This window comes from Sminthopsis crassicaudata, chromosome 2 (genome assembly GCF_048593235.1).
Source record: "Sminthopsis crassicaudata isolate SCR6 chromosome 2, ASM4859323v1, whole genome shotgun sequence".
Classification (NCBI taxonomy): Eukaryota; Metazoa; Chordata; class Mammalia; order Dasyuromorphia; family Dasyuridae; genus Sminthopsis; species Sminthopsis crassicaudata.
In genome coordinates, this window is record NC_133618.1 from 660,543,118 (window position 1) to 660,549,265 (window position 6,148).

The following is a 6,148-nucleotide window of genomic DNA, read 5'->3' on the forward strand; positions in this document are numbered from 1 at the left end:
TTCAAAATGGAACTTATTATCTTTTCCCCTAAACCCACTCTGCTTCCTAACTTTCCTAAATTTTTTTTCTTTTTTCCCCTGAGGCTGGGGTTAAATAACTTGCCCAGGGTCACACAGCCAGGAAGTATTAAGTGTCTGAGGGCAGATTTGAACTCGGGTCCTTCTGAATTCAGAACTGTACTTTATCCACCGAACCACCTAGCTGCCCCTCTAACTTTTCTACTTTTATGATGGACTAAACTCTCCTTCTAATCAATTGGTTCAAAAACCTTGGAATCACCCTTAACTTTCCTTCAGCCCCTATAACCAGTTAGTTGCCAAGTCTTGTCCACTGCATGTCCTTTTCTTTCACATCTATTCTGGCTCTCCACCCTAGTTTTGCCCCTTTTCACCTCTTGCTTGGACTACAGCCAGAGCCTCTAATTGGTTTCACTGCTTTTGATCTCTTCCCTCTCCAATTCACACTCTGCTTAGCTGCTGAAGGATATTCTTAAAGTATAGGTCTGACCCTGTTACTCCTCTGTTCAAAAAGCTTCTGTGGTTCCCGGGATAAAAAACACACTCCTTCCTTTGGTGTTTGAAGTCCATCTCCGTGGGACTCCAGCCTGCCTTTCTGGGCTCCTGGCACATCACTCCAAATCCAGTCCAACTGATCTATTTCCTTTTCTCTGCTCCATCCGCCAACTTTGTGCCTTTGCCTGGACTGTCCTGCAGGCCGAAGCATTCTCCGAGCTCCCTTACCCCTCTTGCAATACCGAACTCCATTCAAGAATCAGTTCGTGTTCAACGTCCTGCACAAGGTCTTGCCTGATCTTCTCCCCACTCTGCCCCATTACATCATACTGCGTTTGTACAGATCTTCTATTTACTTATGTATGGATATAGTGGGTCTCCCAGGAGAATGGAAGCTTCTTGAGCGTAAGAGCTGTTTTTCTTTTCAGTCTGATATTCTTTGGGCCTAGCACTGGAAAATTAAGTTTTGACTCATCCTGTGATGTCATCCCTGTGAGGAATTCTCTTATCCGGGTAGATAGGATCCTGGTTTGAAATTTGCAATCTTGGAGAGCTGACTGAGACTCTGAGAAGTTTTGTTACTTATCCAGGGTCATTCAGCCAGTGTAAGTCAGAGACAGGACCTGAATGCAGACCTTCCCTCTCAGACTAGCCCTTTATCTTTATCTTGCTGCCTCTGTTGTTGAGTTGAATTGAACAGAATTCTCAAATCAGGAGCATCAGGAGGACTTTAGCATCTATTGGGAATCCACTTTCCATTTGTACTTTGCACTTGACCCATCCTATGAAAATGCTAGATACCTTATCTCTATAGTTGCTGGAGCTGTAACTAGAATAGGGTGAATGGGACTTTTACCAAGGGTATCAATATGGAGAGGGGAGTAGAGGGAATATCACAAATCCTTCCTGGGAAGGCTCGCTTCCAGACTTTTCCTCAGGGACTGGCATCCAAGTGTCTTACCACATGGTCTTCTGAAATAATAGAGAGAGTTTCCCCCCCTATAGGAGACTCTTTGGGGACTAGTTGCCTCCTGACCTGACAGATTTCTGAGCAGGGAGTGACGCAGACAGACACAGGCCTCAGGAAGATGATTATGGCAGCTGTGCAGGGAGGATGGTGGATGAAAAGAAGGAAATTAGGATAAATAAGAGCTTGTTAATGATGGAACGGGAATCCAAAGGGTGCCGTGGAAGGGGAGAAGAGAGGGAGTGGGGAAGGGCTGAGCTGGGTAGGAATGAGAAAGTAGAAAGAGCTGGCAGCACAAGGAGGTTTTCCCTTTGGCAGATGGTGTCTCTGAATTATAGGGATTATAGCAGGAAGAGGTAGGAGTTTGCTAGCCACAGGACAAGGAAGAATCAATTGAAAGGCATCCCCTTGTCCCTCTTTCTCTGTCTTTGTCTCTCTCACCTTTCCTTCCTCCTTCTATCTCTGTTTCTCTCTCTATGTATCTCTGTCTTTTCCTCTCTCCCTCTTTCTCCCTCTCTCTTTTGTCCCCCCTCTGTCTCCATCTGTCTCTCTCCCCCTTTCTCTGTCTCTCTTTATGTCTCTATGTTTCTGTCTTTCTATCTCTGCCTGTCTCTGTCTCTCCTTCTCTCTCTTTCTCTCCCCCCTTCTCTGTCTCTGTCTCTCTCTTTCTATCTGTCTGTCTGTCTGTCTCTCTCTCATACCATCCTGTGGTGAGAGAAGGCAGCATAAACTTGGCCTCTATCCAAACAGCAACCTGGTCTCTATCTGCCACCAGCAGGTGCTGGAGATCACTGGGCACCCAGGTGGCTGGTGGGTGCCCAGTGATCAGGTCACAGGGAGGTTGACTGGACTGTCATATTCAATACCAATTCCTCTGCCTCATCACCACACGGAGATGATAAGGTCCACACGGAAGGCACCCAGAATTCAGAGCTAGCTTTTGGCTTCTCTTGGGTCTGGTATCAAAGGGCCCAAGTTCTATGTGATATTCTAAAGAGGAGAAGCCTGGTGTTTGACTTCCCAACAGTGATGGAAGACTCATTCATTGAGAAGATCTGAGGTGGGAGCCTCTCCCTCCGAGTCCAGGGATGGAGAAAGCAGGGATAGGTGTGAGCTTCTCCCTCTGAAGTGGATAGAATATTGGACTTGAAGTCAGGAAGACCCAAATCTGAAGCCTGCCTCACACTGTTACTAGCTATGTGACTCTGAAGAAGGTGACCCATCCTTCACACATGACAACAAAATCTATAAAGAAAAGGAAACTACAGTCTTTGAGAGTTGACAGTCCATAAGAGCAGCAAGAGTTTGCCGAAGGATTGATTGCTTGATGTTCCTCATAGCTATAACTGAGAATTTTAGCATTTAGGGCAGGAGATATGAAGGTCAGCTTCAGATGATGGGAGGGGGAAGCAGAACACTACCCTATGGGACATCAGTACGAGACTTCTCTTGGAAAGGAGCTCACTCCAATGCACTATCTGATAGCTTCTTCTTTTAATTTACTGTTCTCATTAGTTTGATGCTCAGCTCTGTTGTTTGCGCTGCTGAAAGACTGCACTTTCTAAAGTTGCCCCATTTGCCCCATCCAGGTGGCAGCTCAGCATCAGCTACCTTTTTCCCACTTCAAACCCCGACTTGGGGTTGCTAGTGCTCTGTTAGAGAAGACCAAACTCAGATCAGAGTTTTCAGCTGATAGGTCACATCACTGATACCACTAAAACTATCCCAGTCTTTTTCACATGATTCCTCTAGTCATGTTTCCTTCATTTATTATTACACAGGTGTTTTCTTTAAATTTCATATAAATATAGGATTAAACCTCAAAGGGTTATAATAAATATTTTATCCCAAGTTCTTCATTTTACAAATGAGGAAATTGAGATACAGAATGAAGTGACTCTCTAGATGCCCCTGTGCATAAGTGACATTATATATATTGCATCAAATTCTAGAACATTAGTGGGTCTCTCCAGTGAGACCCATGGTCACTTAGAAGAGACTGGTCTAACAATCTATACGAGAAAAACCAAGTGGATGAAGAATGCCTCGTGCCCAGATTATGACACTCAATTGGGTGGGCAACCACTAAGTTAATCCATCAGTACATATTGAATCCATCAGTACATATCAGATAGCCAGGAATTGAATAGGAGGAAGAGAATAATGTAGATAATGCATCCAGCACTTTAGCAATCTCATGCTACTCCTAGATTCAAAATCCCACATTTAAAAATTTTAATCTAATTATGTTACGATTCTGTTGCTTCATGTATAGTGAGTGCCTCATGTGATCCGCTACATCTCAGCAAGCCTCAGCCGGGCTTCCCCTTTATACTCTGGACAACTTCTTGCTCACCAGTTCCCCTTGCCCCTGAACCCTATTTTATCTCTTTCCAGTTTGGGTACCATAATCAAATCAATACTGTCATCACTACTCAAAAGCGGCACCCCAATCAACTTTCCTGTGGCTCTGTCACCATCTCTATGACTTTCTAAACCATAACCACTCATCTGTCTTATTAGACACATTTTTTGCCTTATTAGAAGGTAAACACTTTGAAGGCCGGTCCTATCTTTGAATTTGTTTTTATATTCCCAGGGCTTAGCACAAAAGCTCAGTACATGGTATTCAATAAGTGATTTTACATTCATTCTTGAAACAACATAATGGTTAAGAATCAAAACCATGGGTGATCCTAAGGGCAACAGGGAGGCATAAGGTGGGTGTGAGCAGGCTACAGTATGTTATCAGGGCTGACTGGGCAAAAGAAAACAGCCCAAGAGCCATCATCATAGATGTGTATGACTGGAAGCAAAGCTGGGCTGGTCGTACAATAAGAACAAGAGATAATAGAAGGGCAGCTTGAATGCTGTATTTGTTTTCTTGAGCTATTAAAGCCTCCTCCCCAGGGATTTATGGAAATGCATGGACAAGCATCATACAGGAAAGGAGAATCAGGAAGGGCTGTCAGTGAAGGGAATATCCACTCCATTGAGGTCTTTGAAGGATTGGGAAGAGCAGAGTCATTTCTATTTGCGCCTATTAAAATCTGTCTTGATAGATTTAGCCTCTCATTCTGCGTGTTGAAATCCTCTCAGTTCCGGGTTCTATTGTCCCTTGTGTTTACCATCTCACTCAGCTTTGTGTCATTAACAACTTGGAAAAACATACCAATGTAATCATAGGATTAGAGGCACCTCAAGATCATCCATTCCAATGCCTCATTTTACAGGTGAGGAAACGGAGATCCAGAGAGTTTAAGTGCCTTGTCCAAGTCACAAAGCAATTAAATGTCTGTGGTGGGATTTGAACCCAGGTTTTCTGACTCCAAATCCAGTATCCTATCTGATATTCCATGCTGTCTCCAATGATGATGATGGATCTAGATCCATCTGAAGGCCCATGGCACATCTGGAACTTCATCCTGAAGGATAGAAAATAGGCCCAGCTGCATGAAGTCAGTTGCTTCCTCTCCGAGCCTTTGTTTTTCATTTGTGAAGGAGAGGGCCAGGGTGAGATGATCCATAAGGTGTTTTCCAGCTCTAAGTCCTACATTCACCATTTTACCTAAGTATTTATAAGCCAACTGATTAAAAATCTAGTTTTAGAATTTTGCTAATCATCAATGTCAAACTCACGTGTCCAAATTTGTAAACTCCCCTTCCCCTTGAGCCTTTCTAAAATGGGACCAATAAGAAATTCCATATGGTAACATCTCTCCAATTTTCCATGATTCTTCAGAGGGGGTAGATGAGCCAATGATTCCATCGACAAGTTCTTTCTATACTGTGGGATGTCATGTATTCAAGTCAGGAGACTTGAACTCAGAACAGTTTTATGTTTTCTTTCTATCTTCACACCTACTTTGGACCCCAACTTCTTCCAAACTACGTCTGACTAATCTTTCCAGTCTAAAGAATATTCTTCTTGATGGAGACAATATAGGAATTGAGTAGTTCTATCTTCTCTCTGTTATTTGTTAACATTACACCATTTGCTTTTAAGCACTTGGTCTTTTCTTTCCATGTTCTTTATTGTTTCACACATAGATCTTAAAAATCCTTTTTTGTTGTCCTTAACGTTATCCAAAAATCTCAGTTCCTGCTGGACTTGACTCTTTCCAACATTATTTTTATAAATGGCTTTCTTTTGTACACTTCAGAACATATACTCTGTTATGTACTGTATGCCAGAGTTTTCATTTTATTCTCTGCCTTTTTAAAACCTTCCCAAACTGGAAAGACTTCAAGTTTAGGCCTGGAAATGACCTTTGTGTTTGTTTCCTGAGGGCCAGAACAGCCAAGTGTAGAGATCTCTTCAACAAAATGATGGGAGTTTTTTTGATAGGGAAAATCATAACTCTTAACTACTAAAATATAAAAGGATTATAATCTGCAACCACTGAAGAGGAAACAACCATTTATTAAGCAGCTATTATATGCCAGACACGGGGCTAAGCATTTTACAAATATCTCATTTGATCCCCACAATCACCCTGAGCAATAGGTACTATTATAATCTTCTTCTTACAATTGAGGAAACTGAGAAAGAGAAGTTAAGTAACTTGCCTATGGTCACAAAGCTAGTATATATCTGAGGCTTTTTATTTAATTTTTCCTGACTCCAGATCCAACACCCTATCCACTAGGTCATCTAGTTGCTTTTAG